The 24,179-nt window shown below is 37.9% G+C and overlaps 1 pseudogene; it reads right to left on the bottom strand.

Annotated features, from left to right (window-relative positions):
* Positions 1–404: 404 nt before the first annotated feature.
* Positions 405–22,953, bottom strand: LOC150020088 (AN1-type zinc finger protein 2B pseudogene; annotated as a pseudogene).
* Between the last annotated feature and the right edge of the window lie 1,226 nt (positions 22,954–24,179).

Below are 24,179 nucleotides of genomic sequence, written 5' to 3'. Positions count from 1 at the left end.
TGTACCCTGAATTGTCACTAAGAACAGATTCTGCAGGTGAAGTAACGCTGAGGAAATTTGCTTCATGTCATAAAAGAGTTAAAAAAGATTTTTCTGGAACATGAAATTTCCACACACTGTTCTGGACTTTCTTTTATATATTTAATCTTTTTTTCCCTTATTAACTACCAATATCCTTTATTCTTTCCAGGCCCCTCCCTGTCCCTTCACGTTGGGGCAGTCCCAGTGTAGGAGGCATGACGGGATGCAGGGGGTTGAGCAGGGCCTGGCCAGCAGCCCCCAGGTCCACCCAGGGAATAGTTCATAGCTGCTCTCTCCCACGCAGCTGGAGAGGCCAGCAGGGCCTTCTGTAGGCTCAGTTCCACAGCTGTTTCTTTTAATGCTCCCTGGACACAGCCTCTATGTCACTCCTCGTCTTCACTCCTGACTGCTCCTGGCCTCCTCTCCCTGTGGCCCTGCTGCCTTCAGTACTCTGCCTTTCTGGCTGACAGTGCTTATGCTAAAGCTAAGTATTCCTCCTGAGATCTTGGAACCTAGGGTTTGGTCTCTGCAAGGGACAATTCCGGGGCTCCCAGCAGAGTCTCATCCTTACTCAGGCCATTGTGCAAAGCAGTCACCGGAGGGGTAGACCATGACGGTGATGGAGACGGGGCCATGACTCTGCTGGGAGAGGGAGACGGAGGCAAGGTCCGATGTGAGCTGGAGATGCGCTTGTAGAAGAAGTCAGACCTTGGTCCTTGGAGATGGCAGCAAGTCCCGTCTGGCCAGTTGGGTGCCCCTCCCCAGAGCAATCACTGTCCAGTGGGTGGCATGCTTGATGCAGAAGTTTCAGCCACAGCGTTCAAAGGTCAGTTTCATCGTTTCCCAATGCTAGCAGCGAGAACATTCACACTTGTTGGTGAAGATCTTATGTTTTTGCTGTGCTGGATCCGAGCGACAGTCTTGGTCAATTTGCTCCCCCACAGAACGGTCAGGGGGCTCCTCTCTGGCCACAGGCACAGGCACATTACAAAGTGGGCATACAGGTACTTGGATATCATTTTGGTAAGCAGATCAATAGTGATGCTTAGCATAGGCCACACGGTCTGCACAGAAGATGCCGGAGCAGGTGTCGCACTTGAGCGGCAGAAAATCTAAGGGCTGACAGTTCTGCTGGAAACAGTGAGCCCAGAGGTCCAGAAACTTCAGTGTCTGGTTGGGCAGGGCCAGAGCCTCTGCCTATATGCTTAATTTTAATGATGTAAACGAAGAATCTGAGAAAATCTACCAAGAGACTCTTTCATGATTAAATGGAAGATTGTGACAAACCCATCATCAGTGGACAAATAAAACATATTCCTTAATTAGGAGCTTTTGTTCTTTAACTCTCACTTAGCTATAATTTTTTAAAAAAGTGTCCCTAGTATTCACACAATCTTTTTTCTATTGTGTGTTTTTCATTTTAGATTTTTTAATATTAAATGTATTGCAGTGACATTGGTTAATATATAGGTTTCAAGTGTATATTTCTATGATACATCATCTGTATATTGCACTGTGTACCCACAACCCAAAGTCAAATAATATTCTGTCACCATATGTTTGCCCCCCTTTACCCTTTACTACCCCCCAACCCCGCCCTCTGGTAACCACCATACTGTTGTCTGTGTCTATGCATTTTTGTTTGTTTTATTTTTTGTTATTTCGTTGCTTTCAGTTTTACATCCCACATACGTGTGAAGGATTTCCATTCTCACCACTCTTATTCAGCATAATACTGGAAGTCCTAGCCAGAATAATCAGGCAAGAGAAAGAAATGAGAGGCACCCAAGTTTGGGAAGGAAGAAATAAAAATGCACATTTTGGAGATGACACAATTCTTTATACAGAAATCCCTAAAAACTCTACCAAAAAATTTATGTTCTATTCTTAAAGTTTTTTTTCTCAGTTATTTGTTTTACTTGAAAATAAGAGCATGAAATTAAGAGAAAGTGATAACCATATGGTATTACATTTCAATATAATCATGGTTTTAATTTTAAACTTAAATACCAAAACAAACAGGCAAAGGAGGATATAGAATTCACATATTTTGAGAACTTATAATAAGTTAGTTGCTTTATGATGCTTATCTTGTCAAGTTAGCATCTCCATAAAGTAGTTGCTCTGTATTTCTATTTACAGATGAGAACCTGAGTCATTATAGAAAGTTGTATAAGCTGTTTAGAGCCATACAAGTAAGTGACATGGGTGTGATTTGGACCTGCTTTTTTCAGACTAAAGGGTTTTTTTTGTTGTTGTTTTTTTTTTTTTTTAAATACCACCTTTTTTTTCTGCCTTAATGAAGAGCAATGACTAGTGTCCAAATATAGTGTTATAAAGGGCAAGTTTATCCAGAAGCATCATAAGTTAACAGAAAAGTCCTGACACCAGAAGATCTGGTTTTAATTTCCATTTTTATTGCCAACTATTGGTGGGACTGTAAATGGTCCACTTTCTTATAAAATAAAGATGATATTACTACATGTTCTCCTGATGTGAAAAATTAATGACAAATGTGTATGATCATGATTTATAAATTCTAAAGTGTTATTAAACTATAATTATTATTATAATACAAATTTCAAAATAGGTATATTTTCCTGAGGAGATTAAATCATCATAATAAAATGTGAAAAGTTATATTTAAACTGTATTTAAAATAGAAGCTATACTATATTCAATTTACTGAAACATATGATCTCAAACTAATCTTATCTTTAGGACTACTCCCTACCTATTTTTTAAAAATATCAGCATAAGAATTTTATTGTATATTGAGGTATGTGTTTATTTTTTACATATTTTCTCTTTTTAAATTTACATTTTCACTTTCTAAACTTACATAAAATTAAATGTTTAATGTTCTCAATACTTTTAAATTTATTTGTTTAACCAAGATTTAGGGAAATACATTTACATCGAAGAAAAATATTATTATATCTGCTTAGATTTTACATAATTTTAATAGAGAAGGAAAAAGGAAATAGGAATACTAAATAAAATTTATATACCTACATATCTACATCTACCTATATCTATATCTATCTATATGCACATAAACACACATACACCAGATAACAGAAATGGGATGCAATGGGGGTCTGGATTATTCTTTTTTCTGCTCTTTTTAAAAAATGATATTGCCTTTTTTTATTGTTGTTCTTTTACAGTTGTCCCAATTTTTCCCTCATTGCTCTCTTCTGCCCAGCCCACCCCCCGCTCTCACAGTTGATCCCACCTTGTCCTTGTCCATGGACAAGTCTAGTTCCTTGACTAGACCCTTCCCCTTCTTTCCCCCAGTATCCTCCTCCCCTCTCCCCTCTGGTCACTCTCTGTTCCTTGTTTCCATGCCTCTGGTTCGATTTTGCTCATTTGCTTATTTTGTTAATTAAGTTCCTCTTATAAGTGAAATCATATGGTATTTGTCTTTCGACACCTGGCTTATTTCATTTAGCATAATACTGTCCATTTCCATCCATGCTGCTGTAAAAAGTAGGAGTTCCTTTTTTCTTTCTGCTGCATAGTATTCCATTGTGTAAATGTACAATGGTTTTTGATCCATTCATTTACTGAAGGGCACTTAGACTGTTTCCAGCACTTGGCTATTGTAAATAAAGCTGCTATGAATCATAAGGGTGCATAGGTACTTGTGAATTGTGTTTCAACATTCTTTGGGTATAATACCAGCAGTGGATCAAAAGGCAGCTCCATTTTTAGTTTTTTGAGGAAATTCCATACTGTTTTCCATAGTGGCTGCACCAGTCTGCATTCCTGTTAACAGGGCACTAGGGTTCACTAGCACTTGTTTGTTGATTTGTTAATGATGGCCATTCTGATCAGTGGGAATTAGTATCTCACTATGTTTTTAATTTGTATCTCTCTGATGGCTAGTGATGTTGAGCATCTTTTTGTATGTCTAAAGTCCCTCTATGTGTCCTCGTGGAGAAGTGTCTATTCAGGTCCTCTTCCCATTTTTTAATTGGATTGCTTGTCTTTCTGATGTTGATTTGTATGAGTTCTTTATATATTTTGGAGATCAAACCCTTGTCTGAGGTATCATTGGCAAATATGTTTTCCCATACAGTTTGTTTTCTTTTCATTTTGATGATGATTTCTTTAGCCATGCATATTTTTTTTATTTGATATAGTTCCTATTTGTTTAATCTTTTCTATATTTCCCTTGCCCTAGAAGATGTATTAGCAAAAATATTACTGCTAAGGATATCTGAATTTTACTGCTTATGTTTTCACACTGTCATGGCTTATGTTTATTAAGTCTTTTATACATTTTGAGTTTATTCTGGAGTATGGTATAAGTTGATGGTCTAGTTTCATTTTTTTTTTTTTTTGCATGTACCATTCCAGTTCTCCCAGCATCATTTGTTGAATAAGCTATTTTTACTCCATTTTATGCTACTGTCCCCCTCTGTCAAATATTAATTGACTTTAGAGACCTGGTTTTTTTTTTCTTTTTCTGGGATCTCTATTCTGTTCCATTGATCTATGTGTCTGTTTTTAGGACAGTACCAGACTGTTTTGATTACAGTGGCCTCATAATATAGTTTGATATTAGGTAATGTGATTCTTCCTACTTTGTTTTTCAAGATTGCTGAGCTATTTGGGTTTGTTTTTGGTTTCATATAAATTTTTGAAATACTTGTAAATCTGTGAAATATCTCATTGGTATTGTAATAGGGGTTGGAATCAATATACACACACACACACACACACACACACACACACACATATATATATATGTATATATATATATATATATATATATATCGGCAGCCGTCCGTCTCGAGAGACGATGGTGTAGCTTCTTAAGAGTCTATCTGCACCGCCGAGAATGGCTGTGCAGTCCGACTCGGGAGTGACACGGTATCTGTCTCCTCCCGTGTTGAATCGACATCTTGCGATGACGCTGGAGTGTCCTCTCCAGTGGAGCTGAAGCTACAGAGCCTGGGCGGGGTGATATGGAGGGTCTGCTGTTGCCCATGCAGCAGACCCCCCCTCTCTTCGCAGCTGAAGGGTCCAAGGGAAAGACGGAGTCAATACAGCTTGGCTTCAGGTGCGCCGCAGGAGTTGCCGGTGTTGACTACAACGTCAAACCGCCTTAGGGACTCCGGCTCCGGATTTTCTGTCGGGGTTTACTCCCTTAGCCTTTCCCCTGAAGAGGTATGCCGCAAGGCAGCGGAGGTTTTTTGGAGTCAGAGTTTTCCTTCTCTGATATATATATATATATATATATATATATATATATATATATATATATATATTGCTTTAGGTAGTATGGACATTTTAATGATATTAATTCTTCCAATTCATGAGCATGGTATATCTTCCTTAATTTGTTTCTTCATTGCTCTGTAGTTTTCTGAGTATAGTTCTTTTGCCTCATTGGTTAAGCTCATTTGTAGGTACTTTATTTTCTCTGTTGCTATAGTAAATAGGATTTTTTTTCTGGTTTCTTTTTCTTATATCTTATTGTTGTTGTACAAAAATGTCTTTTATTTCTGAATATTAACTTTTTATTGTGCTTTAGCCATATTCACTTATTAGGTTGAGTAGCTTTTTGTTGGAGACTCTAGGGTTTTCTATGTACACTATCATCTCATCTGAAAATAATTGCTGTTTTACATCCCCCTTTCTAATTTGGATGCCTTTTATTTCTTTTCCTTGTCTGATTCCTGTGGCTATAACTTCCAATACTATGTTGAATAAAGGTGGTCAAAGTGGGCATCCTTGTCTTGTTCCTGACCTTAGGGGAAAAGCTTTTAGTTTTGACCATTGAGTATGGTGTTGGTTGTAGTTTGCTTGTATATGACCTTTATTATATTAAGGTATGTTCCCTATATTTATACTTTGCTGAGCATTTTTATCATAAATGGATGCTGTAGTTTATCAAATGCTTCTTCAGCATCTATTGATATAATCATGTGATTTTTGCCTTTCATTTTGTATTACATTTATTGATCTGTAAATATTATGCAATTTTTGCATCTCTGCAATGAATCCCACTTGATCATGATGTATGATCTTTTTGACGTATTGCTGGATCTAGTTTGCCAATATTTTGTTGAGAACTTTAGCATCAATATTCATCAATGACATAGGCCTGTAGTTTTCTTTCTTTCTTGTGTCTTGATCTGGTTTTGGAATTAGGATAATAATGTCCTCATAGAAAGGGTTTGAGAGTCTTCTCTCTTCTTGAATTTTTTGGAATATTTTGAGAAGAATAGGAGTTAGCTCTTCCCTAAATGTTTGGTAAAATTCACCTGTGGAGCCATCTGGTCTGGGGCTTTTGTGTGCTGGGAGTATTTTTGATTACTACTTCAATTTCACTAGTTGTTATTGATTTATTCAGGTTTTCTGCTGCTTCTTGATTCAATTTTGGAAGATTATATGTTTCCAGAAATTTGTCCACTTCATCTAGGTTGTAAAATTTCTTGTCATATAGTTGTTTGTAGTAATTAATTACAGTTCTTTGTATTTCTGTGGTATAGGTTGTGATTTCTCCTCTTTCATTTCTAATTTTGTTTATTTGGGCCCTCTTTTTTTCTTCAAGAGTCTGGTTAAAGGCTTTTCAATTTTGTTTACATTTCAAAAAATCAGCTTCTGGATTCATTGATCCTTTGAATTGTTCTTTTAGTCTCTATGCTATTTAATTCTGCATTGATCTTGGTTATTTCCTTCCTTCTTCTGGCTCTGGGCTTTGTTTGTTTTGCTTCTCTACTTCTTGCAGATGCAGGGTTAGATTGTTTATTTGATAATTTTCTATCTTTTTTAGATGGGCCTGTATTTCCATGAAGTTCTCTCTCAAGACTGCCTTTGCTCTTTCCCATAGATTTTGGGCTGTTTTGTGTAGATATTTATTTGTTTCCAGAAACTTTTTGATTTTTTCCTTGATCTCATTGTTAACCCATTTATTATTTAATAGCATGTTATTCCCTTAAGTATTATGAAATGTCCTTCTTTGTTTCTTTATGGCCTTTGTTGTGAAATTTATTTTGTCTGATATAAGTATTGCTACCCCAGTTCTTTTTCATGTCCATTTACTTGAAATATATATTTTTCTATTGCTTCACTTTCAGTCTGTATAGATCTTTTGTTCTGAGGCGGGTCTCTTGTAGACAGCATATATGTGGTTCATGTTTTCTTATCCATTCAGCTACCTTATGTCTTTTGATTGGAATATTTAATCCATTTACATTTATGGTTATTATTGAGAGGTACTTATTCATTGCTATTTTTCCCTTTGTACCTGTGTTCCTCTCTCTCTCTCTTTTCCTTCATCTTAAAGCAGTCCCTTTAGCATCTCTTCCAATGCTGGTTTTGTGGAGATGTATTCATTTAGCCCTTTTTTTGTCTGGGAAAATCCTTCCATTTTAAATGAGAACCTTACTGGGTAGAGTAATCTTGGTTGTAGGCCTTTGCTTTTCATTTCAGTGAATATTTCTTACCATTCCCTTTTTGCTTTTAGTGTTTTTGTTGTGAAATCAGCTGATAGCCTTATTGGAGCTCTCTTGTATGTTACCAGCTATTTATCCCTTGCTATCTTTAAGACATTCTCTTTGTCTTTAAATTTTGCCATTTTAGTTACGATGTGTCTTGGCCACTTTGAGGTCATCTTTATTTGGGACCCTCTGTGCTTCCTGGATTTATGTGACTTTTTTCTCTCATCAAGTTAGGGAAGTTTTCTGTCATTACTTTAACAAACTGGTTTTCTATCCCTTGCTCCTCTTCTTCTCCTTCTGATATCTCTATGATGCAGATATTATTTCATATCGAGTTTTCCTGCAACCCTCTTAAACCCTCTTCATTCCTTTAGAGTCTTTTTTGTTGTTGTTGTTGCACTGTCTGGGAATTTTTTTCTTCCTTGTCCTTCAGCTCACTGATTTATTTTTCTACTTTATCTAGCCTGCTTTTAATTTATTTTACTGTGTTTTTCATTTCAGGTATTGTATTCTTAATTTCCTCCTGGTTCTTATTGATAGTTTCTATGTCCTTTTTTATGCTGATATAGTTCACAGTAAGTTCCTTGTAGCTTCCCTGAGTTCTTTGTAGTTCTCACTGAGCCCCTGAGGATTCATACAACCATTGTTTTAAACTCAGTATCTAATAGTTTGCATGCCTCTATCTCATTTAGCACTCTTTCTGGGGATTCTTTATTTCCATTTGATTGGGGTTGTTTCTTTGTCTCCCCTTTTTGGTGACTGTTCTTGTTTGTTTCAGTGTTTTAGATTGATCTGCTTTGACTCCCTGCCTTCATGGTTTAACATTTGGTAGTAGGAGACCTGCGAGACTATGATGCAGTCTCTTTGATCTCCTGAACTTGATGCTCTTGGGATGTCTTTATGCCATTTATGTGGATTATCTGGTTGTAATTGGGTTCTGATTGTCATTGGGTTATTCTTTGGTGGGTCTTTATCTCTGGCGTGCTAAGAGTCACTCCACCACCACATCTTGTATGTTGCTGTACAGGTGCTGCCAGAACAAAACCAAAAGCCCAGGAAACAAACCCACACCTGCAAAAATAACACACACCCACAACCACATTATCAATTGCAAATGAGCAGATATTAATTAAGGTGTAAAAGGATTAAGACTATTATAAGAAAGGAAAATAAATATGAGATGACTAACTGAAAGAAAAATGGTTTTGACAGAATAGAAGGAGGAGCAATACTAAGAGTAGACAATAGAGTCAAGACGAAGAGAGAAAGAAAATAAAATAAAATTTACATCATAAATAAAAAAAGAGGGGAGGAAGTGGAATGGGAAGAGAGTGAAGTGTATAGTATTAGGTTAACATAGAAATTTAAAAAAACATATATATATATATACATGCATTAGATATATATAATATATATATATATATATATATATATATATATAGAGAGAGAGAGAGAGAGAGAGAGAGAGAGCAATTAGAAAAAAGAATTGGAACCAAATTAAGGAAAGAGATTCACCACAGCAATATCAACAACAGAGGAAAGATTAATATAGGTGAGATGGGAATAAGAGGGAAAAGAGAAAGAAAGAAAAGCTTAAGTGATGTCTAGAGGAAAGAGAAGTGATTTTGAGAGGATAGAGGGAGAAGAAATACTAAGAGTGAGGAACAGGAACCAGGCTAAGACAGGGAAAAAATAAAATTTAAAACTAAAAAAAAAGAAAGCAGGAGGAAGGCTAAATGAAGTAGGAGAGGAGAACAGTAACATTTGAGATTTGAAATACAGAAACAGTGAAAATATAGAAATAACATTGAAGAAATGCAAGAGCAACCACCATATCCACAACCAATGAGCAAAGATTGATAAAAGTGGAGAGAGAATAAGGGTAGATTTTAAAGTATATTTTATTAATTATGCTGTTACAGTAGTTCCATTTTTCCCCTTTGCTCCCCTCTGCCCATTACCCCCTTTTTCCTCCAGCAATCCCACCCCCCTTAGTTCATGTCCATGGCTCATGCATATAAGTTCTTTGGCTTCACCCTTTCCTATATTATTCTTAAATTTCCCCTGTCTATTTTGTACCAACCAATTATGCTTCTTAGTCCCTGCACCATTTCCCCATTTCTCCCCCTCTCCCCTCCCAGCTGATAACCCTCCAGATGATCCCCATACCTATGATTCTGTTCCTATTCTGGTTTGCTTAGTTGAATTTTGTTTTTATTTTTTAGATTCTGTTGTTGATAGTTGTGAGTTTGTTGTCATTTTAGTGTTCATAGTTTTTATCTTTTTCTTAAATAAATCCCTTTGACATTTCATATAATAATGGCTTGGTGATGATGAACTCCCTTAGTTTCACCTGTCTGGGAAGCACTTCTTCTGCACTTCCATTTCAAATGATAGTTTTGCTGGATAGAGTAATCTTGGTTGTAGGTTGCTTTTCATCACATTGAATACTGCTTGCCAGTCCCTTCCTGCCTGCAAAGTGTCCTCTGAGAAATCAGCTGATAGTCCTATAGGCATCCCCCTGTAGGCAACTCTCTGCCTCTTTCTTGCTGCCCCCAGAACTCTCTCTCTATCTTTCACCTTTGGCATCTCAATCATGATGTATCCTGGTGTGGTCCCCACTGGATCCAGCTTGCCCGGGAGCCTCCGTGCTTCTTGGACCTATATGTCCATCTCCTTTGCAAAATTTGGGAAGTTTTCCTCATTTTTTTCAATTCTTGCTTTCTCATTCTGCACTGGTTGACTGTTTTTTTTTTTCTTCCTTATGTTCCAAATCATTGATTTGAACCCAGGTTTCCTTCCCTTCACCATTGGTTTTGTGTGGATTTTCCTTTGTTTCACTTAGCATAGCCTTCACTTCTTCTCTTATGCTTTTGCCACACTCAAGCATATCTGTCAAGCCTGTGAGCATCTTCATCACCAATGTTTTGAATTCTTCATCTGTTAGGTTGTCTATCTCCTCATCTGTTAGGTTGGCTATCTCCTCATCACTTAGTTCTCTCACTGGAACCCTGATCTGTTTTCCCTTTTGGGCCATACTTCTCTGTCTCCTTATTCTGACAGGCTCCTGTGTTTGTTTGCCTCCTCATCCCAGGAAGAGCTGTCACTCCTGTTACATTCTAAGGGGTGGAACCTCAGGCATTTGTCACTATAGGGCGACCTGTTTCACCGTGTTGTGGCACTGTATGTGGGGGAGAGGTCTCAGAGGGAACAATGCTGCCTGCCCAGAACTTGCCCCTTTTCGAGGCACTTCTTCTGTTTCTGTATGGGACTGGCTCCTCTCTAGCTGTTGCCCTGGCCGTCATTCCCAGAGTGAGTGGGTCTGCACACATTCTAGGACTATGGGGGCCCTTTAAACAAGCAGACTCTGCTAAGAGACTGGCAGTTTTACTTTCACTCCAACCCCCTCTGGTCTGCACAGTCAGAAGAAATGAGCCTTGATTTTCCCTGGTGCTGGGACAGTGAGCTGCAAGGTCCAGTGAGGAGCTGGGAATGTTCCCCAGGTGTCTCTCCTGACTTTTCAAAATTTGTGACTATGCTTTATGCTGGCCTGCTGCTGCCACCGCTCCTGCCGCCACCATACCCCATCCTCTCCACCCCGGCTCTGCCCCTCCTACCTGTCTGGATGAGTATTTCTTCTTTATATCTTTGTTTGCTGGACTTCCATGCAGTTTAATTTTCTGAAACTTCTGTTTTTTTCTAGTTTTGAGGTAGTTGTATACCTTCTTAGTTGTGGAGGGAGACACAGCATGTCTGTCTATGCCTCTATCTTGCCTGGAAGTCAAGAATAAGGGTATTTTAGGGAAAGGAAAAAGAATGTGATATGACTAATGACAAGAAAAGTGGTTTTGAGAGGCTAGAGGGTGGAGAATTAGTAAGAGTGAAGGATAAAGACAGGTCAGCAAGAGAACAAATAAAATTTGAAATGAAAATAAGAGGAAAGAAGAAGGTAAAATTGAGTAAGGGATGGGAAAAGCAAAATATAAGATTAGAAATAAACTATAATAAAAAACTAGCGACCTAATAGGCACACCTTAAAGAATAATAAATGGATGTTAAAAAGCTATGTAGGAGAGAAAATAACAAATCTTTAAGAAGACCACGATGGAGTTCATCTCAGTAGAATCTAGTTTTACCCCTGTGTTCTCTTTCTGGGTCTTCCCCTGGTGATGTCAGATCATGTCCCAGTCTGGGCCTAGGCAGCCTGTTTGGGACTACCAGCAACCACAAGTCTGTGGGTGACTCCTTCAGTTGTTAATCTAGTCAATCTGTATTCAGTAGTCAAGTTTAAGAACCACAGGGTGGGGCAGAGTAATTCCTGCAGGTGGGCTATTGCTTCTCATCAGGATGATGCCACTTAGAGGACAGTGGTCTGCCTGAGCAAGATAGCTCCTGAAGTATGGATGATGACTCAGTATGGGGATCCCATTGGCCATTCCCTCAATTATCTCCCCAAAGCTTCTGTCCCCAAACTCCCCTCAAGCATTTCTGGATTTGTAAGGCAGAAGAGTAAATAAAGATGAAAGAAGGTATGAGATTTCATGTATGTAGAAATTCCAACATCCTACCCTTCCTCTGTCCCACTTTGTCGGAGCCCAGGGTAAGTGGCTACAACCGAAATTTTGTGCGTTTACCCTTTAAAAGGCTTTCTGTGTCTTCAGCTGTCTGTGTCTGGCAGGCAGAAACCCCACCACTTTTCACAGCTGGATGTTGTCTGGGTGCCTTTCTGGCTCTGGTGCTGTAGCTTACAGAGCCCACCCAGGGTTTAGACCCCACAGTTCTCAGGGGGTATCCCCCCCGGCTGTTGAAATATCCCTCCATCACTTCAGTTGCTGCCTGTAGGAGCCTAGCCAGCACTCTTATATCTCCTTTCCACTCAGTACTGGTCACGCTGTGATGAAATGGCTTCTCCCATCTGTCGATGGTTATAAGGGTTCTCTCCAGCCACTGCTTAGTTGTTCATTCTGAATGCTCTCTCTATGATTCAGCTGCAAGTCCAGACTGGTCCTAGGAAGAGGTCAGCGCAACTCTCATTTACTCCTTCAGCATCTTGGATCTCTCTGGATTATTCTATAAATAAATTATCCATTCCTTAAAAATATACCTTTACTGTAGACTTTTATTATATGTTGTTTATATTACATTATTGCTTTCTATAATAATAAGGTTTATTACTAATTTAAGAATTATGTCCCTAGACCAATATATCTTTTGTTTTTTGTTCAAATACAACACTGACAAGAAATAGGAATCAGGGGTATTTTGAAAACACAGAATCCACTGAGTTATGGGTAATAATTTATACATAAAAGTATTTTAATATATAAGTAGTGTTGTTTATACTAGTTATTTTAAACAATGTTTATAAGATTATACAACCTACATAAATAGATTTTTATTTTTACATTACCTAATTCCCATAAGGGAAGATAATATGTGGCTACAAGCCACAACTTGCAGATATGCCACTGTGCATGTGGAACTATCCAGCTCATTCCCTGACACATAGGAGGCCCTCATTAAGTGTTAGTTGAACCTAAAGAGAAAAGTTTCAAAAAAATTTGATGCCAATAAGACAAATTGTATCTTTTAAATTTAGAAACTTAGGCAATGATCATGCAAGATACACTTTAATGAGTACCTTAAAAAATAGTTTTAGTAAATAATAGCATTTCATTTTAGCTGCTGATTGACCCATTCTTTCAAGAAAAAATAATGACCAAACATTAACTGACAATAGTAGAAAGTTGGGTCTTATGGTTAAATGGGATGCTATGGCACTATTTTCCTCCATTAGAGAATCATTTCCAAAGCCAAGCAGAACGGAGTGAGTGACAAGGGTGATACATTGCTGTAATGTTCCATGCAGTATTTAAAAGTGTCAGAAGGCCATAGGAACAATGTATTGTTTCAATTTTTTTTCCTTATCTTTAACTAATGCTTTGTTTTACTGGGAACCATTCAGGTTTTGGTAATATTGTTTTCTAAATAAGCTTGCTGTCATTTTATCTTGCCAGCCCCTAGGCCCTCTGAACTTGGCTTGTGCTTTTGGGATTTTATTCTGGTGCACAAAATAGTATTTGCCACACAGGCTTCCAATAGTTTCTTACACCCTGGGACCATCAATACATTCTCTGAGCTTTCTCTTTAATTACATTTAGACAGAGTCAACACTTTTATTTATAATGAAAACATCTTTAAAGAAAGAAGGGAACCATGCAAAAATAATGAGAAAACAGATTAGAAAAATCTCTTTGTGTAGTTGATCCTCTATAGATATTAAACATAGCAAGTACAGATAAAAGTACACTGGCTGAAACCCTACATTTTCAAAATACTTATTCTTATATTGATTATCTTATTAATTATATGAGTTATGGAGATTTAGAAGATTCTACCAGGGAATATAATTTTTATTTATTATATAACATATTTTAAAAGTACACACCCACATTAGTTTAGATTTGGAATAACTTGTTGGAAGGATAGAACTAAGAGAGTTCAAAGAAGTACTTCCTGGATCCTCTTTTGTTTAATTTAGGAGACTGTTTTTAACTCAGTCCACAAACAATAGAATTCCTTGCCTTACTGAAATTATGATGTTTATTTTTCAACGTGAGGTAATTCTATGACCATTTTTTAATGTGTAATGACACATTCATCATAAAATTAAAAATTCTGTGTTAACTTAGTTTGCTAACCATGTCCAAATGTTCTTGAATTGGGAAGTCATGGGTAGGAGTCAGATATCTGCTGACAGGTCCAATTTCAATCCCATTGCATCTCTTGGGTTTTATTCAAAGACTACACCTGTTACCTTTCTACAATATCATAGTGCTTCTGTTTCCTAGAGCCCATATTTACTATGAAATCTACACATGTTCCCTCTAAAAATTGTGATAGAACTAATAATTTGTGAGGACCACAAAGAGCCAAATATTAACTATTCTAAACTCCAGTCTTATAACTTTACCTACAAATCTTCTTTTTCAGCCCATAAACATTTTAAGTTCCACATAAATGATTTGATAGTGTAATTTTTTAGCTTAATCATTTAATACATTTAAACAGTTTAAGAAATTATCACTATTCACTAAGAAACTGCCATTCAAATTTAATTTCATCATTCATTAATAATGCTATTAATAACATTTGGCTATTAATCAGTACTTCTTATTTTCTCTGTATGTTTTACCATGCATTAAACCAAATGTCCTAAATGCATTGATTCTAATTGTTATGCCTGTATTATGACATTAGTATTACTACACTCCTCCCCTTCTTTCACATATTGAATGATTGAGGCTGAATGAGAACTAGGTACTGTGCAAGATCTTAGGGATACAGTGAGTGCTTAAGGTATATTGCTATAGACTGACATGAAAGCATGCCAGGTCTGAAGCTTTTGTTCTAGTGTTCTGAAACAATAGCTAAGATGTTTTAACCTTCAATTTTGTTATTTCCAAATGCCTGTGTGTTCTCTACTTTGAAAACTATTAGTTTTTTTTCTTTCAGTAGCAAGTAATAGAAACCTAGCTTAATCTAGTTTAAAGAAGAAAAAATAAAAACAAAATTGAATTTCATCTGGAAGGTACTTTAAATGTTCAGATACTTGAAGGAAGAGTTTCAGAAACCTAGGAAATTGTGGGGTGAGAAGGCTATCGATAGGCAAGAAGTAAAGTTTAAATCAACGTACAAGCCAGTATTTAAGAGTCTTTTTATTTCATTGAATTTATTGGGATAGCATTGGTTAAGGATCTTTGTTGTAAACTCAGGGTACTGCCTGAACTCAGAACTTTACCAATATTTCTCCCTGAACAATGAAACGCACTGAAAGATAAGTAATAATAAACAGGAAGCAACATGCAACCTATGCATGACACAGTAAATTATTGATTCTCAAAAAATAAATAAGATTGATCTCTTAGGCCAAATATTATGTCACCTAAATAGGAAAAGTTCAAATTAACCTCAGGCTTTTGTACAGCAGCAGTCACATGCTGGAATGTGATGGCCACCCTCTCTACAAAAATCTTCAGAGAAAGGAAATGTAGTGACAGTTAATAAAATATAAAAATAAGAAACTCATTTAAAACAGTCATTGTTTTATAAACTAATTTAGCAGGACTAAATTGAAATATGTTATATCAATAAATGTGAATGAATAAATTTTACTATTAAAAGGAAATTATTTTAGATTTAGATCTCAACAAAAATCTCAACTACATTTTTTTTTTGGTAAGAAAAAAATATAAAATAAACTCAAAGTGGTTGAACAGAAAAGATCGAATAAGGAATAAAATAACAAAAATAAAGAAGAGTAACCATTTTAATATCAGGTAAGTTATTTTTTGACATAAAACTAATATAAATAACTAAGAAAGATTAAAAAGGGAAATGTATAATCTAAACAATATCTTTTATGTATATACCTACAATATTTTATAGCATTAATACACAAGCAAACTCTTTAAGAAATCCAAGATAAAATAGTGTCTAAAAATCTATACCTTCTCATTTCAAGCCACTTTCATTTTAATTTCACCTAAAGTTGATGACCAGGTACACTGGATTAGCTTTAGTCATTGGGAAGAATTTCCCTCTCCACTGTCTTTAAGACACGCCCCTCATTGTGTCTGAAATCCATTCATGTATGTTTCTGATTTATGCATACATACTAAACTGACCCACTGATCCATATGTAAAACAAGGTCAGTCTTTTTCCTCCTTATTCAGTTGGCCTTTTTTTTCTTTCTATCTTTTTATTTTTATTTTTGTAACACACTAATGTAGATCTAAGTGAAAGCCCAAAGAGGAATACTTCTTCTCAGGCAGCTTACTTGTACCTTCTTGTCCTGCTCAGATTCATTCCCAAATGTATAATTTTTATTTTATGATGAACTGCTACTGGGAAGGCCCAGCTATATGATTTGACAAGTCTAATGGAATCCAGTTTTAATGACAGTTGTATGTGTATGGTTGTATTGTGTCCCATGGCCAAGCATCCCAATTATACTAGGACTTGTCAACATGTCATTAATAGTTTCTCAAAAGCTGCATAATTCTGTAGTAAGGATGCCATGGCCTTGCTTTAAAATACCGTAGACCTGTGTTGTGATTTTCCCACTGGGTCTTGCCATAACTTACATACCATGTACACACCAGCATTGTAGTAGGACTCAAGGGATAATGCCTCTTATGTCACAGCCTGAATTTGTTGCAGAATTCATTCCTCCTCTGGGACTCACTCAAAGCTGAGGTCCTTCATGTAACTCAAAATAAGGGCTGGTTTCTTATCTATCAGCATGAAATGTATTATTTCTAGAAGCCAAATAGTATTATGCTTTCTTTACTGTGATAGTAAATAAACCATTCAGCCATTTGTTTTCTACTTTGATGCCATATTTCATGATTGAACCTCTAAAAGTATCACAGAAGTCACATGTCTTAAGTACTCATATGGTTTACCTCCCACTCCCTGAAGTGCATGGGTTTCACCAAGGTTTTCAGCATTTGAGCCACCTCTTGCTCATTTTTCCAAAAAGTATTATTTCATTCATGTGATGGGTTGGTGTGATGTATTCTTAAATGTGCAGATGGGTTAGATCTCTTCAAACTACATTATTACACTGGACAGAAGACTTAAAAAGCCCTGAGGTGAAGCCTAAAAAGCTCTGTAAATGGATCCTCTCTTCTAATTAGAAGGAAAAAGAATGTGTTCCCTAAATCAATACCCTTGTTGATCTGTTCTAGCAATGATACCACATTTAAGATAACAACTATGATCACACTACTATTTGATGAAGACTGGAGTAACCTGCAGTCATTTTTCAGAATGCATTTAGTTTTTTCAGGGGGCTAGAATTGTGAATTAAATAGAGTTATGGTAGAGAGTGCTACCCTTGCATCCCTTAGGTCCTCACTAGTCTCTGTGTTTGATATGTTATGTTGGCGCAAGGAAGGGGCTTTAGTTTCACATTTTCACTTGACCTTTCCTACTATGATAGTTCATACTCCATAGGCCAAGAACTCACAGTGTGAATTATTCAACTGTCAGCTTATTAATTCCAATTACATAATGGGAATCTGGGGAAATGACCACTGTGTGGATCTGCAGATATAGTGGGTCACCGGAAGCTGGACTTTAGCTAGGACTCTACTTATTATTACCTGACCCACGAGTCCCTACTGTATTAGAAGGGCCATGATGGTATTTCTGCTAGCTCAGACCCTGTATCTCATAATCCTTGAAATGTCTAGGTCATACTCTTTCCTCAATACATAGTATACTGAGTTCACTGCCGTAGTTCCCTTTGGGGAAAGACTAAGGAAATCATCATGGTATATACCTGCATATTACTGAGTATTTCCTCTTCAGTTACCAGGTTCCAGATCTGAAAATTGGCTTAAGCATGGAAACTCAGCAAGTGATTGTAATTCTGTATGGTGGCAACCACCTTAATGTCCCACATCTCCTTTCTTGCCTCTTTCTGATTGTAGATGTGTGGAAGCTGCATAACCTGAGTTGGCTACCTGTCTTTTAGCCTCTATGGTTGCCATGCTTGATAGACAATCTCTAAAACTTTCTGCATGTTAAGTCCCTCTTTCCTGCCTCTCCCACATTACCAATTTTCTGGTAATTTTGTCATCCTGGATTCAGGCAGTTAAGTCTTGTGACTTGGCTTTAACTCTTTTGAAGCCATATTATCCTTGTACATGTTCATGAGTCCAGTTCTGTGATCACTTCTCTTTTCATCATCCCTGGCCTGCAGCTGCCACTGGATGTTTTTGTGGTGCTCATGCCGCCACCACCAACAGTTCCTAATGGCTTTGATGAAAGCTGTGTGTTTTGGGCTCTCCTGTGGAACATACTGTTGTGAGTCTTCTGGTCTTACATAAAATATCTATTCTAGTATGCCTGTTGTTTCTTCATTATTTCCCATAGAAATTCAGACACTTACTCTCTCAGTGTAAGAAACATCCAGACCTGTAAGAATTTGAGTCAAACAGAAGACAATTACTGAGAAGCAAAAGCTCAACAGATTGAGAAAAATGTGCTGGAAAATGGTAGTTTTGCACCTTATTTTACACATTACAATCAAAAGAGGAGGCATAAGGAGGAGTTACAGGAAATCCATTAGTGATGGGTTAGAAAGGACAGAGAAAGCAAAAGGGAGAACCTGTGGAATTCGATAAAAAATCAAATGATAGACATGCTCCTTTTCATAGGTGGGTACTGGACAATTAACACAATAGCAATAACAATGAGGGGATGTGTAGGTTGGGCCTGAGGGGTTTCGCAAAAGGGAAGTTACCTTGACATTCCAAAGGTATGCTGTTTTAGATGCTAATAGAAAATAAACAGGCTCAATTAAGGTAAAGATTGACTTTTGTCAGGGAAGATTCTAGCCTAGGGCATGACTGCCTACCATAAACTGCTTTTAGTTAAAAAAAAAATTTTTAATTTTAGACCATACTTTGTGGTTACTTTAGGTCTCTGAGTTTGTAAGGCTGCCTCACAGATGTCCTCTGAGCTTGTCAGATTTAGTATGTGGCCCCTTTTCATCCACAACTCTTTTCTGAATGTGTCTATCACTTTTTCCATGTTTGTAATAGCCTTGCCATCAGTTAGTTAAGTACAGTCCCTGTATCCTTTTTGGACTGTTAATTCCATATCCGGAGAAGATATCCCCAAATCAATTAACTCTTATCAAGTTTTATGTTCTAGACACCTTTATTAAGCAACCTAAAAATTCAATGCTATGAATTCTTCCCTGGCTTCTACTGGTACACACTACCTAATTCTTGCAGTTCTTTTAATATATAGTCTATTATCTTTCTTATCAGTCATACAATATTCTCAGTCAGTTAATGCTGGGATTTAACTTTGGTTATTAGTCTGGAAACCAAGAAAGAAGGTGGAGGTGGCTGATATAGGGAGCACTTACTGCAGGTCCAGAGAAGTCCAGTGTGGGACTGCAGAACCAGCATCCTCTGAGGAATTCAGGCAGACAACCCAACCCCTGTGCAGGGTTCTTGGATTTCCCTACCAGGGTTCTCATCTTTGCACAACAGACCTGCTTTGCGTGAGCATTTAAATGTCTGAAGCTCTTGACTGCTAATGATTAGATTAGCCGATAGCTTCACTGAGCCTGTCCTTTCATTACTGAAGGTAAAGATCTTTTTGGCAGCTACTCCAGAGGCCTCTGGCTGTCATAGTGGGCCATTAATTTCCTTTTAGAATCTATTTTTCACTGTGAACCAGTCCCAACTCTCCACCTAATTACCTGTTTTCATTGCATACACTGGGTACCCTTGTGATCCTCTGAAAAATGGACACTAATATGGGATTAGGTATGCAAGAGATTTACTTGGAGACTTGACCATGAAAGAGAATGGGAAGTAAGTTGAGGGAGCTGGTAGAGCCAGGAGACTGCCCAGCATGTCTGTTTCTTAGAGAGGGAAGAAGGAAGGAAAAGTAGGTTGGGAGTATGAGTCTTAGACTTCAGCACACTTCTAAATAAATTCAGCAAGACCCATAGGGCATCTTTGACCAAAATTACTTTAATACCCCTACTGTACTCAGTTATTGGTTGAGAGAAACTCACAGGATGCTTGGCCTTGTAGCAAAAACCCTGATGGGTTTGAGACTTCAGCAACAGGGGTCATCAGTTAATTACACTCTTGAAATCAAAGATTTAATAGGTGCATTTTCAGGACTGGCACAGTATCACAATGTGTGTACATCCAAACAGATACATATATTCTCCCTTACAAAATACTGCACAGCAATTGCACTTATGAGAATTTCTTTATTAAAATGTAAATTGGTCACTCATGTTATTATTGTTACAGAACAGCCAGTGCTGTTGCAGAACAGCCAGTGAGGTTCTACTACTTGCCATTATAGACAAAACTCTGGAGTGAGATGTTTGATGGAAAAGGAAAGGGGTTGTTTATTTAAAGGTTAGGCTTCTTCACGTGCTGCGAAGAGAGGGGGGGTCTGCTGCATGGGCAACAGCAGACCCTCCATATCACCCTGCCCAGGCTCTGTAGCTTCAGCTTCACTGGAGAGGACACTCCAGCGTCATCGCAAGATGTCGATTCAACACGGGAGGAGACAGATACCGTGTCACTCCCGAGTCGGACTGCACAGCCATTCTCGGCGGTGCAGATAGACTCTTAAGAAGCTACACCATCGTCTCTCGAGACGGACGGCTGCCGACGAATATATACATGTTCTCTAAGAAGGCTCATCTTCAAATTATTTGATTAAGAGAAAACCCTCCAACCCTATCAAAGAAAGAAGATTCACTATAATTATGATCACTCATTATTTTTTCTCTCATTATTACTTAATAATACATAAATGAGGTATGTAAAATACAGAATAACTTTTGATTTGGGGAATTCTCAGAAATTCCAATTCTTATTCCTGAATCCAAAGACTGATATCTGTCAGGAGTTTAAAAGCATTAGATCTGTGTTTGTCATACCAAAGTGTCTTAAAATTGTTCTACCTTAAAATATTTTTTAAATTCTGCATTATTTCATAATTATCCATTAATCATTTTGTGGATAAATGCAACAATATATTCCAATTCCATTCTCTTTTACTCTAAGATGCATTTGATATTGTTGATCAAATTCTTTCCAAAACTCTCTCTCCCTTCTCATGGTTTCTTGCACACTATCCTGTCCTGACTCCTGCCCTTCCTTCATCATACCTCTTTCTGTACCTTCACACTCTTCTCCATACACAAGATGGGAGTTGCCCAAAATGTTGAACCTCCCAGTTTTTCTCCTCTCTCTTTATTATGGTCTTCTTGGAACCATTCCAACTGCAACCCAGTCTCTATATTTGTTTCCCCCAAATTCTAGTCCCTTTGCTTATATTGTCTAAATTGGTCTTGCTCATCAAATGTTCAACAAATAATTTATCTTTACCTAAACTTAACCCAACACTGAAAACTTCAGCAACCCTTCCAAATTACTCTTCCCAAATTTCCTTATTCTCTCTTACGTACTTTCATTTATATGCCCTGGCTGGTTTGGCTCAGTGGATTGAGTGTCGGCCTGCGAGCTAAGTGTCGCTGATTCGATCTTCCAGTCAGGGTACATCAGAGAAGGAAAACTCTGACTCCAAAAAACCTCCGCTGCCTTGCGGCATACCTCTTTAGGGGAAGGCTAGGGGAGTAAACCATGACAGAAAATCCGGAGCCGGAGTCCCTAAGGCGGTTTGACGTTGTAGTCAACACCGGCAACTCCTGCGGCGCACCTGAAGCCAAGCTGTATTGACTCCGTCTTTCCCTTGGACCCTTCAGCTGTGAAGAGAGGGGGGGTCTGCTGCATGGGCAACAGCAGACACTCCATATCACCCTGCCCAGGCTCTGTAGCTTCAGCTTCACTGGAGAGGACACTCCAGCGTCATCGCAAGATGTCGATTCAACACGGGAGGAGACAGATACCGTGTCACTCCCGAGTCGGACTGCACAGCCATTCTCGGCGGTGCAGATAGACTCTTAAGAAGCTACACCATCGTCTCTCGAGACGGACGGCTGCCGACGATATGGTTTTGAAATATTGGAAGATACCTCTGAGCCCTACTCCCTTTAAAACACCCAAAGACAAATACTCCTGCCAGTCTCTCTCAGGCTAGACCAGTTCCAGAATGTGCCTGGAATCCCTTTTCCCATTTTAAGCACCGTCCTTTAGGAAATGCAGGTGGCTACAGTATGCTTATTCAGGCTGCTTAGCACATCCCAGTCACATTTAAGCTCCAGGGATCTCTCATGACTCTGTGCATGCCCGGCGAGACAGGGCCATACTGCACCAGCAAGCACTGCTACCACTTTCTGAGTGGCAGTGTCACCAGGAATGTTTCTCAGATCACACAGCCTCCAAGGGCCCACCAGCCTTAGGAATTCAAGCTGGCTGCAGTCAATCAGACTAATGAGGGGAGGGGAAAATACTGTGTGGTTTCCCTGCCAGTTCCACTGTAAAGACTTGGACCAGAGATCTATGCACACAGAGCATCAGGATATTTCACCAATGTCCGCCAATGTCCATTGTTCTTGTCAGCTCCCCAGTGTCTTTGCCCATCTTCCAGCCACCATTTTGCAGAAGTTGGCAGAAGTTTGCCAGCCATACACAGGTGCACAAGCATCTCAGCCTGAGGCAAGGTGTCCAACCACCAGTACTCACACAGGTTCTGAACAAGCTCCCTCAGGCTGGGTCACAAGTTTTCTAGTTTTCTACCTTCCCCTTGGGTATGGAAGCTTGCCCCAGCTCCAGTTTCTATCCTGGGCTGCCTTCGGCACTTCCTATCTCCTCCTGCGGAATCAGGCTTTGTCACCAGCTGCTGCTTCAAACTGCCATCTTGAGGTTTCCTCCCTGAACTTCTGCGGGGTGGTGTTGCCTCTGGCACCACTATGGGGCCCCCTCCTCTGTTCCTCAGTGATCTGGTCCAACCCATCTGTTACATTATGATATATGATAATATACTGTATTATATTACAATGTAGCATTAGTAATTCTGGCTTAAAGCAAAAATATAATCATGTTTAATAGTAGGAAATCTGTTAATAATTTACAATGTTAATTCAAAATAATAGTCATATGATAGCTAGAAATTCTAATCATACATTGACTAAAAAGTTTTTATCTCTTTTAGATAAAAAGAATTATTAGTAAAAGGGGAACCATGAAGACTATATATATATATATATATATATACATATATATATATATATATATATATATATATATATATACTGTCCAGAAGGTATCCAGCTATGTGATATGAAAAATAAAAACATTTATTGAAGAAGATACAGGATACAAGAAATGTCATGCATATTACAATGACACTTCAGTCCACTTCAAAGTAGGCACCTTGGGACCTCACACAGTTCTCCCAATTGCCATCAGCTGCCCCATCATATTTTCCTGTATCTCATCAATGATCTAAAATCTCTTCCCTTTCAAAGATGATTTTAACTGGGAGAAAAGTCAGAACTCACAAGCACCAAATCAGTCTGTAAGTCACCTGGGTGATTTGATGTTTCACCAAAAAACTGCACAAGATGTGATGCACAAGGAGGTGCATTGTAGTAATGAAGTTGCCAATCACCATTTGCCCATAGCTGCAGGCTTCTCAAGTAGTTTCCGTGAAGGAATGTTTAAGCTTGTTGCAAAATCTGATGCAGATGTGTTGCTCTACTCACTCAGTCATTTTGAATGTGATGGCCACACAGTACACATGCTCAGTCAATGGCACCTACCAGCCCCACCGACTAGTAAAGTGAAGTTGTCATTTTTCATGCATGCACATTTCAGTCCACAGTCCATTATCCTTGGATGCCAGGTTCCATTGTGTCATGCAAACCATTCTCATTATATTAACAATGGTAGGACTTCTTCCAGACAGGCTTATATATGTAGTCTTGAAATGTAATACCAGAATTTTAGTCAAAATAGAGTAAGGATGTTTATTTTAATTTTAGCTAATTAATTTAAAATTGTTCTGTAGTTATTAGTGCTACAATTAGTTGTAAAAACCAGATATTAAAGAAAAAATATTTATCACTACAGATGACATCATTGTACAGATCAGAGTTAAAGGAAATATTATTATGATTTATAAGAACATTTATTAATGTAGCTACACCCCATATTTACATGTAAGTGTATTTATCTTTC

Source organism: Furipterus horrens, unplaced genomic scaffold, assembly GCF_987537825.1.
Source record: "Furipterus horrens unplaced genomic scaffold, mFurHor1.1.pri manual_scaffold_2, whole genome shotgun sequence".
NCBI classification, from domain to species: domain Eukaryota; kingdom Metazoa; phylum Chordata; class Mammalia; order Chiroptera; family Furipteridae; genus Furipterus; species Furipterus horrens.
This window is presented reverse-complemented; position numbering and strand designations above follow the sequence as displayed.